The sequence below is a fragment of the Electrona antarctica genome (genome assembly GCF_951216825.1).
Source record: "Electrona antarctica genome assembly, chromosome: 20".
Taxonomy (NCBI): Eukaryota; Metazoa; Chordata; class Actinopteri; order Myctophiformes; family Myctophidae; genus Electrona; species Electrona antarctica.
The window spans coordinates 1,795,408-1,807,865 of NC_136801.1; the positions used below are offsets into that span (position 1 = coordinate 1,795,408).

The 12,458-nt window shown below is 47.0% G+C and overlaps 1 protein-coding gene across 1 annotated transcript in view; it reads left to right on the top strand.

Annotated features, from left to right (window-relative positions):
* Positions 1-12,458, top strand: part of ntng1a (netrin g1a) — a 109,296-nt gene that overhangs the window by 41,292 nt on the left and 55,546 nt on the right. The window lies entirely within an intron of this gene.

Consider the following 12,458-nt stretch of genomic DNA (forward strand, 5'->3'; position numbering starts at 1 on the left):
CATAAGCAACATGGCGTCGCCCGTACGGTCTTCGCGTCTCGTCCTCTTTAGACAGTCCTTGTGAGGAATCAGGAAGTAGACAGGCAAATCGACCAATCCTTGAATGCAGATCGCGGCCCCTAGATGTGTCACAGAGACTACACTTTATTTTACGTTTTACCCATTACTGGCTGTCTGAGTACCAAAAAAAACGGTCATTACATTTTTGACATATTTTTGCTGATAGCTACTTTAACTAAAGAAAGAAATCTGAGTACTTCTTCCACAACTGATTTTAAAACATTTAGGCCTGACGTCGAAATTAAAAAAAATGTCATGACAGTTTTCTGAAATACCCTATGTTTCTATATCAGTGGTTCTCAAACATTGTCATGTCAAGGACACCCATAATTATATGTAATTGGTCGCCGACCTCGCATCTAAAAATATGTTGTTCCAGGGACCCCACCATAGAAGCAAAGATTCGAGTTAAAAACGTTCGCTGTAAAAGAATATATATTCAAAGATTTGCGACCACATTTTCAAAAAAATTCAAAGAATTGCAAATCTACAAGCTCGTAGATCAGCTACAAGCTTGTAGATCTGCTATTTTTCAATAGCTAAAGTATAACATAGTGCTTAAAACACCAAAAGGGGATCCCGCCGGTAATTTGGTTAATACAATTTCAACAAGGCTCTGAGCCGGTTTACACCAGCCTCAGTCACCTGCCCTGCCGTGCCAACTGGCACACCCACCGTCAGCTCATCATTAAACAGCAACAGATCAACCGCGCGATTGCAACAAGACTTGGCCATAATTAGAGCCGGTGGCTGTGATGTTGTTGTACTTTATTGGCTGTGGTGAATAATGGATTGCTATTTGCTGGAGGGTGAACATTAATTTGATCACTAATTATATCGAGTAGTTCTGGCCCAAACCCACCGAAACTGCTGGAACCTCTGGTTCTGGATCAAGGTACATACTTTCTGGTTACATCTTGTGTAAATGTACCTATAAGAGTAAAACGTACTTTTGTTTTGGCTTCCTTACAGCATGTTGTTTTTGGCAGCAAATTTCTATATTAGTTTTAGTCATAGTCTCTCTTAGTCACATTTTAGTCACCTGGAATGTATTAGTGTTAGTCTAGTTTTAGTCGACTAGATGTCATAACATAAGATCTTAGTCGACCAAATCTACAGGTGATTTAGTCGACTAAAATGTGAGCATTGTGAGCTTGTAGATCTGCTATTGTAAAATGACTTTTATTTATACCGCATCTCTTGTCCACTAGTCCCTTCCTAACATTCTACTATATCTGTTGACGAAATTGTCAATATATTTAGTCTTAGTTTTAGTCATCATAGCTTAGTTTTCATTTAGTTTCCATGTAGTTTTCGTTGGTGAAAAAAGGTAGTCGACGAACATTTTTCGTCTTGGTTTTAGTCGACGAAAACAACACTGCCTTACAGACAATGCAGCAGCATAGATAGTAGAGATGTCCTGATAATGTATCGGTATCGGAAAAGTATCGGTATCGGCCCTTATTTGGTCATATCGGGTCATATCGGTATCGGCTAATATACCAGTCTAACAAACCGATCCGACACTGGGGTATGCGGTTGACACTATGGCAGGTAAATAAAAATGTGGGGCATGTGCAAGTCCAAACTGCAAGTGTACGTTTGAGTGAGGAGTCTGCTATAAACACAAAACGAGATATATAGCTAGATAGCTATAAACACAAAACGAGATATATAGCTAGATAGCTATAAACACAAAACGAGATATATAGCTAGATAGCTATAAACACACAACGAGATATATAGCTAGATAGCTATAAACACAAAACGAGATATATAGCTAGATAGCTATAAACACAAAACGAGATATATAGCTAGATAGCTATAAACACAAAACAAGATATATAGCTAGATAGCTATATACACAAAACGAGATATATATCTAGATAGCTATAAACACAACACGAGATATATCTAGATAGCTATAAACACAACACGAGATATATCTAGATAGCTATAAACACAACACGAGATCACAAAACTGGTATCAGTATTCGGTATCGGCTAACACAGAAATTGTGGTACCGGGATCGGATCGGGAACGAAAAAGGTGTATCGGGACATCCCGACTTAAATCGCACAACATTCAAACAACACATGTAGCAAGCACAGCAAACACAGGGATAGAATAAAGATAAAGAGTGCAAGAAAGAGCAATCAAAGTGTAAAATAAAATAGTAACATATACATGTGTATGTTTCCCCTGTAGTAACACAGTTAGTTAAACTTTTTTGTGAACAGCTTCACAGTAGGTTACGATCCATATATACAGTTTAGTTTAAGGAGGTGCAATTTGAGGCCATGTTCCATATGAGTTTAGGAAGGTGCAGTTTGAGGCCATGTTCCATATGAGTTTAGGAAGGTGCAGTTTGAGGCCATGTTCCATAATGAGTTTAGGAAGGTGCAGTTTGAGGCCATGTTCCATATGAGTTTAGAACGGTGCAGTTTGAGGCCATGTTCCATATGAGTTTAGAAAGGTGTAGTTTGAGGCCATGTTCCATATGAGTTTAGAGAGGTGCAGTTTGAGGCCATGTTCCATATGAGTTTAGAGAGGTGCAGTTTGAGGCCATGTTCCATATGAGTTTAGAGAGGTGCAGTTTGAGGCCATGTTCCATATGAGTTTAGGAAGGTGCAGTTTGAGGCCATGTTCCATATGAGTTTAGAAAGGTGTAGTTTGAGGCCATGTTCCATATGAGTTTAGAAAGGTGTAGTTTGAGGCCATGTTCCATATGAGTTTAGAGAGGTGCAGTTTGAGGCCATGTTCCATATGAGTTTAGGAAGGTGCAGTTTGAGGCCATGTTCCATATGAGTTTAGAAAGGTGTAGTTTGAGGCCATGTTCCATATGAGTTTAGAAAGGTGCAGTTTGAGGCCATGTTCCATATGAGTTTAGAAAGGTGTAGTTTGAGCATAATGTGTGCGAGAAGAGGGCAAGAACTAGACACGTTTAATTTCTGCATCCCACACATTTTCAGCTCAGGTCGGCTGCATGGCTGAGTCAGTTCGCGGCACTAGAACAAGCATTTGGTATTAAACAGGTTTGTCCTATTTGCTGTGAGATAGATGCTATAACAAAGAAAATGTGCTAATTCTTCCCACACAAACTGCCCCAGAAAATGAATAACCATTACTTTTTTTGAGCAAAACGGCTGTGTTATAAAGTGGGATAACCCACTCCTGTCATCGCAAAGTAATGGACCGGGTTAGCCAAAATGTTTGTCCCGGTTCGATCCCTGTGGGCTCCCCCAGAGTTAAGGTCCCTGCACACTGGACGCGCTTTCGGAATTTTAGCTGCGTTTTTCCATCGTTTTTTCCGAAAAACGCGTCCAGTGTGCAACCACCTTTAGTGTCTATGTGCAGGTTGGTGCCTTGCATGGTTTCCTCCGCCATCGGTGTATGAATGTGTGTGTGTGAATGAATAAGTAAGTAAGTAGCCTTGCCGAGCCATGAGGCCCATAGGGGGCAGGAGCCTATCTCCTGTTTCTGTAGCCATGAGGCCCATAGGGCAGGAGCCTATCTCCTGTTTCTGTAGCCATGAGGCCCAAAGGGCAGGAGCCTATCTCCTGTTTCTGTAGCCATGAGGCCCATAGGGCAGGAGCCTATCTCCTGTTTCTGTAGCCATGATGCCCATAGGGGCAGAAGTCTATCTCCTGTTTCTGTAGCCATGAGGCCCATAGGGGCAGGAGCCCATCTCCTGTTTCTGTAGCCATGAGGCCCATAGGGGCAGGAGTCTATCTCCTGTTTCTGTAGCCATGAGGCCCATAGGGGGCAGGAGCCTATCTCCTGTTTCTGTAGCCATGAGGCCCATAGGGGGCAGGAGCCTATCTCCTGTTTCTGTAGCCATGAGGCCCATAGGGGCAGGAGCCTATCTCCTGTTTCTGTAGCCATGAGGCCCATAGGGGCAGGAGCCTATCTCCTGTTTCTGTAGCCATGAGACCCATAGGGGCAGGAGCCTATCTCCTGTTTCTGTAGCCATGAGGCCCATAGGGGCAGGAGCCTATCTCCTGTTTCTGTAGCCATGAGGCCCATAGGGGCAGGAGCCTATCTCCTGTTTCTGTAGCCATGAGGCCCATAGGGGCAGGAGCCTATCTCCTGTTTCTGTAGCCATGAGGCCCAAAGGGAAGGAGCCTATCTCCTGTTTCTGTAGCCATGATGCCCATAGGGGCAGAAGTCTATCTCCTGTTTCTGTAGCCATGAGGCCCATAGGGGCAGGAGCCCATCTCCTGTTTCTGTAGCCATGAGGCCCATAGGGGCAGGAGTCTATCTCCTGTTTCTGTAGCCATGAGGCCCATAGGGGGCAGGAGCCTATCTCCTGTTTCTGTAGCCATGAGGCCCATAGGGGGCAGGAGCCTATCTCCTGTTTCTGTAGCCATGAGGCCCATAGGGGCAGGAGCCTATCTCCTGTTTCTGTAGCCATGAGGCCCATAGGGGCAGGAGCCTATCTCCTGTTTCTGTAGCCATGAGACCCATAGGGGCAGGAGCCTATCTCCTGTTTCTGTAGCCATGAGGCCCATAGGGGCAGGAGCCTATCTCCTGTTTCTGTAGCCATGAGGCCCATAGGGGCAGGAGCCTATCTCCTGTTTCTGTAGCCATGAGGCCCATAGGGGCAGGAGCCTATCTCCTGTTTCTGTAGCCATGAGGCCCAAAGGGAAGGAGCCTATCTCCTGTTTCTGTAGCCATGAGGCCCATAGGGGCAGGAGCCTATCTCCTGTTTCTGTAGCCATGAGGCCCATAGGGGCAGGAGCCTATCTCCTGTTTCTGTAGCCATGAGACCCATAGGGGCAGGAGCCTATCTCCTGTTTCTGTAGCCATGAGGCCCATAGGGGCAGGAGCCTATCTCCTGTTTCTGTAGCCATGAGGCCCATAGGGGCAGGAGCCTATCTCCTGTTTCTGTAGCCATGAGGCCCATAGGGGCAGGAGCCTATCTCCTGTTTCTGTAGCCATGAGGCCCATAGGGGCAGGAGCCTATCTCCTGTTTCTGTAGCCATGAGGCCCATAGGGGCAGGAGCCTATCTCCTGTTTCTGTAGCCATGAGGCCCAAAGGGAAGGAGCCTATCTCCTGTTTCTGTAGCCATGAGGCCCATAGGGCAGGAGCCTATCTCCTGTTTCTGTAGCCATGAGACCCATAGGGCAGGAGCCTATCTCCTGTTTCTGTAGCCATGAGGCCCATAGGGGGCAGGAGCCTATCTCCTGTTCCTGTAGCCATGAGGCCCATAGGGCAGGAGCCTATCTCCTGTTTCTGTAGCCATGAGACCCATAGGGCAGGAGCCTATCTCCTGTTTCTGTAGCCATGAGGCCCATAGGGGGCAGGAGCCTATATCCTGTTTCTGTAGCCATGAGGCCCATGGGGCAGGAGCCTATCTCCTGTTTCTGTAGCCATGAGGCCCATAGGGGGCAGGAGCCTATCTCCTGTTTCTGTAGCCATGAGACCCATAGGGGCAGGAGCCTATCTCCTGTTTCTGTAGCCATGAGACCCATAGGGGCAGGAGCCTATCTCCTGTTTCTGTAGCCATGAGGCCCATAGGGGCAGGAGTCTATCTCCTGTTTCTGTAGCCATGAGGCCCATAGGGCAGGAGCCTATCTCCTGTTTCTGTAGCCATGAGGCCCAAAGGGGCAGGAGCCTATCTCCTGTTTCTGTAGCCATGAGGCCCATAGGGCCCATAGGGCAGGAGCCTATCTCCTGTTTCTGTAGCCATGAGGCCCAAAGGGCAGGAGCCTATCTCCTGTTTCTGTAGCCATCAGGCCCATAGGGGGCAGGAGCCTATCTCCTGTTTCTGTAGCCATGAGGCCCATAGGGGCAGGAGCCTATCTCCTGTTTCTGTAGCCATGAGGCCCATAGGGGGCAGGAGCCTATCTCCTGTTTCTGTAGCCATGAGGCCCATAGGGGCAGGAGCCTATCTCCTGTTTCTGTAGCCATGAGGCCCATAGGGCCCATAGGGGCAGGAGCCTATCTCCTGTTTCTGTAGCCATGAGGCCCATAGGGGCAGGAGCCTATCTCCTGTTTCTGTAGCCATCAGGCCCATAGGGGGCAGGAGCCTATCTCCTGTTTCTGTAGCCATGAGGCCCATAGGGGCAGGAGCCTATCTCCTGTTTCTGTAGCCATGAGGCCCATAGGGGCAGGAGCCTATCTCCTGTTTCTGTAGCCATGAGGCCCATAGGGGCAGGAGCCTATCTCCTGTTTCTGTAGCCATGAGACCCATAGGGGCAGGAGCCTATCTCCTGTTTCTGTAGCCATGAGGCCCATAGGGGCAGGAGCCTATCTCCTGTTTCTGTAGCCATGAGGCCCATAGGGGCAGGAGCCTATCTCCTGTTTCTGTAGCCATGAGGCCCATAGGGGCAGGAGCCTATCTCCTGTTTCTGTAGCCATGAGGCCCAAAGGGAAGGAGCCTATCTCCTGTTTCTGTAGCCATGAGGCCCATAGGGGCAGGAGCCTATCTCCTGTTTCTGTAGCCATGAGGCCCATAGGGCAGGAGCCTATCTCCTGTTTCTGTAGCCATGAGGCCCATAGGGGGCAGGCAGCCGATTCGACTGTTATCTCTGCATTGGAACGGCGAAATCATCTGTTATCAGCACGTTTGAATGGTGCCAAAATGTTGATATGGCATCCTCACCACATAGCCTGGTCAAGGTTTCCCCCTGTTGGACGTGTCATTTTGGTGCATGGAACTAGGAGCTACTAATATATACTATTCTCTGCCTATCAGGACGTAACTCGAACGGCGCTGAGTCGGGTCTGGTCGGCGCGCCTCCGTCAAGACATCAGTGTTAATGACAATGCTACAATCGCAGATAATGACATACTGAACAGTGAGGATGCCAGTATCAACATTTTGGCACCATTCAAACGTGCTGATAACGGATTATATACATGATACCAGTCGAATGGGGTGGGGCAGGAGCCTATCTCCTGTTTCTGTAGCCATGAGGCAGCTTGATGTACAAGTACACCCCCTGGACATGACGCTAGTATGTCGCAGGGACTTATCCCCATTCAACCCTTTGATGCTGAGTGTCAAGCAGGGAGGCACTGGGTCCCATTTTTACAGTCTTTGGTATGACCCGGTCGGCGATTGAACCCCGACCTCCCAGTCTCAGGGCAGACACTCTAACCACAAAGCCACTGAGCAGGTTATGTGTGTATATGAATGGGTGAATGTAAAGCACTGCATTGTAAAGCTATAAATGCATGCCCCATTCACCATGTCATCAACAACTACAAATAGCCATGTTTACAAGGAGAAAAAAAGTCCAATTGACGGCAGCACTTTGTCCCTTATTTCAAGGCAATTTAATATCTATTTCTACCTGCAGTTCTCCTGACACTTACTTTGGCAGGGCAGGTTTGAAAGACGCCGGTGAATTACAGCGTTTAACCCATGTTGGGCGGGAACCCCTTTTGGTGTTAGCATTATGTTATACTTTAGCTATTGAAAAATAGCAGATCTACAAGCTCATAGCGCGGCACCGAGTGCCGCGCTATGAACTTGTAGGTCTGCTATTTTTGAAAAATCGTGAAATATTGAGAACCACTGATATAGAAATATGAGGTTTTTCAGAAAAAAATGCATTTTAAAAAGACATTTTTTAAATTTCGACGTCAGGCCTAAATGGTTTAACACGGATGACGTCAGGGCACTAGTGTGACAAAGTGGTACATATGTGTGAATTGCTTTTTGTTTGTGTAAGATTTGAGAGAACCAGTCAGATCAGCACCAGATAGATTTGAGAGAACCAGTCAGATCGGCACCAGATAGATTTAAGAGAACCAGTCAGATCGGCACCAGATAGATTTGAGAGAACCAGTCAGATCGGCACCAGATAGATTTGAGAGAACCAGTCAGATCGGCACCAGATAGATTTGAGAGAACCAGTCAGATCGGCACCAGATAGATTTGAGAGAACCAGTCAGATCAGCACCAGATAGATTTGAGAGAACCAGTCAGATCAGCACCAGATAGATTTGAGAGAACCAGTCAGATCGGCACCAGATAGATTTGAGAGAACCAGTCAGATCGGCACCAGATAGATTTGAGAGAACCAGTCAGATCGGCACCAGATAGATTTGAGAGAACCAGTCAGATCGGCACCAGATAGATTTGAGAGAACCAGTCAGATCGGCACCAGATAGATTTGAGAGAACCAGTCAGATCGGCACCAGATAGATTTGAGAGAACCAGTCAGATCGGCACCAGATAGATTTGAGAGAACCAGTCAGATCGGCACCAGATAGATTTGAGAGAACCAGTCAGATCGGCACCAGATAGATTTCTGCAGAACTGCTTTCTTTAATTTTTTTTATTTTTAAAGATTTATTTTTGACCTTTTTGCCTTTATAGAGCACTGAAGTCTGACGTCAATATCGGTAGAGACTAGAGAGCACAAATCCACGGGTTCATGTACTTTTTATTTGCATTGTAATCCTCATAGGAGGATTTTAGATTGCCTCATATAAGAACTGTTTAAAAAAAGTCATCCAGGCCGCTTCACTCATATGGATATGAAGAATCAACTGACTGAGAGAAAACGCTATTGTTACTGCTACTGAATTAGTTACATTTTCACTAGAAACAGCCTGTATCATATATGAGTGACTGACTGTCGCAAATGACACAGAGACACCTCCCCGACAATAACGCCGAGACAGCTTGTTTATTTTTGGACCACAACGCTTATATTAAACGACTTTAAGATAAGCCCATGTTGTTCTCCATAGAGAAATTACTTCCGTGAACCAGGGGAATCGAGTGGATGAGTGAGTGACGCCAGGACTTTGGCGCTCTATTGATAGGGTACAGTAATTAGACAGGAAAGGGGGAGAGAATTGTGGGGGGGGAAGACATGCGGGATCGGGAGTCGAACCCGCAGCACTCCGCCAGGCTGGCTCACAGCCTATAGGTGCCCCGGGCGGTTGACCTATAACCGTCCGGGCCAGAGTAAGGTCACCATCTCTGCCCTGGATATAGATGACTCACACACTGATTTGTGTGAGATGAAGTGGATTAAACGTGTAAGAGGAGTCATGTGTGTCTAATCTTCAACCCAGAATGTTGATAAGCGGTGATGATGATACTGATGAGCAGATTACTGCTGAACTGATGACGGGGGGGGGGGGGGGGGGGTAGGGGGGGATCAGTTTGTATTGAAGGCTTAACCTAAAGCATCATTATTACAGCAGTGTTACTGAAACTGATGGGGGTTCAGTTTGTATTGAAGGCTTAAACTAAAGCATCATTATTACAGCAGTGTTACTGAACCTGATGGGGGTTCAGTTTGTATTGAAGGCTTAACCAGGATGGTTTGTTCACACTGAGCTGCTTCGTCGAGCCACTAGTACTGCTGCACTGACATCATTCTCATTCCCTACAGTATTCCAACTGTCGAAAAATATCAAATAATGTTGTTTGTCGTACTTTCTTTTTTAATGTTTCTTTTGCGGCTTTCGCCTATATTTATTATTATTATAGTAGGCTGTAGGCTGACAGGAAATGGGGGAGAGAGATGGGTGGGGGGGGGGTGACATGCATTAAAGGCCGTCGGGATCAGGAGTCGAACCCGCAGCACACTGCCAGACTGGACTACCGGCCAAGGTGACTGTTTGTCGTTAGCGGTGCTGAGTCTTCTCGTGGCGGCCCTGTTTTCACTCATTTTACAGTACCACACACTTCGTAATTGATTCTAATTGTTATTGCAATTTACGAGCTGCGTTTGCTTCCCGCGTTCCCGTGTCTTACTTGTAGTTTATACTGTATGTTGGTTTGTTTATAGGCTACTGGTGGGAGAGAAAACAATTAAGAAAGTCCTCCCTGGGGGTCCGGACCCACAGTTTGGGAACCACTGCATTAGTCCACAGAGCCCCATTTGGTACAGTTTTATGTTTTATGTTTTATGTGCGTGTGCGTGTACGTATGTGCGTGCGTGTGTGCGTGCGCGCGAGTCCAGGGCTAACCTCGCAAACCACTAGACCGATCAGCCCCAAATCTCAGTTTCTCACATTGCTCTGTGTGAGAGAACTATGCTTTTTTTAATCTCTTTCTATAATTTTCTGTTCTCCGTGATGTGAACCAATTTGCTTCACTGAACTCTTGGAATAGATAAGAATTTGACATGGATTGAAGAATTAATTAGATTTGAACTTATGAAATATGAACTGCCTGTGAGGCTCTCGGTTTCAATCATTTAAATGTACACAGTACTTATCCTGGTGGATTTGAAGTCGGCACATAACCGACCAATCATCGACGGCTAGGATTTTTGTGTGACGAGGACATTTCTCAGTGTATTCCATTTGACTCTAAGGCTATATTTCCCCCCCCCCCCCCCCCCCCCCCCCCCCCCCCCCTCTACGGCCGTATCGCACCGCAGACGCGACGCGACACGAGGTGTGGTGTCTGTGTGTGTGCGTGTGTGTGTGTGTGTGTGCGCGTGCGTGTGTGTGTGTGTGTGTGCATGCGTGTGTGCATTCGTGCATGTGTGTGTGTGTGCGTTTTTGGGAAGGGTGTCGTGTTTCACAGTTCATCACGCATGGAAAATGATGGCGTGAACTCCGCCCCCTACTCCGGTGCTTAGAGGAGGGGGTGGAGGGGGGGGGGGGGGGTCCAAAAATAGGCGGCGATACAGTCGAGGGGGTCCCTGGAAGCCGAGGCTGAGGGATCCGTTGACTTCTAATTCTCCTGGACCCTCCGGGGGCGGGGGCTCCCTCCCTCCCTCCCAAAGACCTTCACGCTCGCTTGGTCTGGCTGTGCCGGCCGTGGCTTTCTTTTTTATATTTTATATTTTTTTGGCTTTTTCTGTCTTTATTGATATAGGATGAAAGTAGTCTGACAGGAAATGGGGAGAGAGATGGGGGGGGGGGGGGGGGGGAAGACACGCAGCAAAGGGGATCGGGAGTGGAACCCACGGCACGGCGTCAGGCTGGCTCAGCAGCCCTCGGTGCCCAGACGATTGAGGAGGGGGTTCATGTACTCGCACGAGCCCATAGACTCCCATGCATTCCGTAAACTTCCCGGTTTGTCCCTTTTCAATAGAAGTCTATGTAGAAGAGACATGGCCCTATGAAGTCTATGTAGAAGAGACATGGCCCTATGAAGTCTATGTAGAAGAGACATGGCCCTATGAAGTCTATGTAGAAGAGACATGGCCCTATGAAGTCTATGTAGAAGAGACATGGCCCTATGAAGTCTATGTAGAAGAGACATGGCCCTATGAAGTCTATGTAGAAGAGACATGGCCCTATGAAGTCTATGTAGAAGAGACATGGCCCTATGAAGTCTATGTAGAAGAGACATGGCCCCATGAAGTCTATGTAGAAGAGACATGGCCCCATGAAGTCTATGTAGAAGAGACATGGCCCCATGAAGTCTATGTAGAAGAGACATGGCCCCATGAAGTCTATGTAGAAGAGACATGGCCCCATGAAGTCTATGTAGAAGAGACATGGCCCTATGAAGTCTATGAAGAAGAGACATGGCCCCATGAAGTCTATGTAGAAGAGACATGGCCCTATGAAGTCTATGTAGAAGAGACATGGCCCTATGAAGTCTATGTAGAAGAGACATGGCCCTATGAAGTCTATGTAGAAGAGACATGGCCCTATGAAGTCTATGTAGAAGAGACATGGCCCTATGAAGTCTATGTAGAAGAGACATGGCCCTATGAAGTCTATGTAGAAGAGACATGGCCCTATGAAGTCTATGTAGAAGAGACATGGCCCCATGAAGTCTATGTAGAAGAGACATGGCCCTATGAAGTCTATGTAGAAGAGACATGGCCCTATGAAGTCTATGTAGAAGAGACATGGCCCCATGAAGTCTATGTAGAAGAGACATGGCCCCATGAAGTCTATGTAGAAGAGACATGGCCCCATGAAGTCTATGAAGAAGAGACATGGCCCCATGAAGTCTATGTAGAAGAGACATGGCCCTATGAAGTCTATGTAGAAGAGACATGGCCCTATGAAGTCTATGTAGAAGAGACATGGCCCTATGAAGTCTATGTAGAAGAGACATGGCCCTATGAAGTCTATGTAGAAGAGACATGGCCCCATGAAGTCTATGTAGAAGAGACATGGCCCTATGAAGTCTATGTAGAAGAGACATGGCCCTATGAAGTCTATGTAGAAGAGACATGGCCCCATGAAGTCTATGTAGAAGAGACATGGCCCTATGAAGTCTATGTAGAAGAGACATGGCCCTATGAAGTCTATGTAGAAGAGACATGGCCCTATGAAGTCTATGTAGAAGAGACATGGCCCTATGAAGTCTATGTAGAAGAGACATGGCCCCATGAAGTCAACAGAGTTGTCGTAACTCTGTCCTATGCTCTGGTCTGTAGTTGCTGAACATTAACTACATTCACAATGTGTCGCCTGGAGCCACAACTACTCCACAAAGTGCTCGACTTA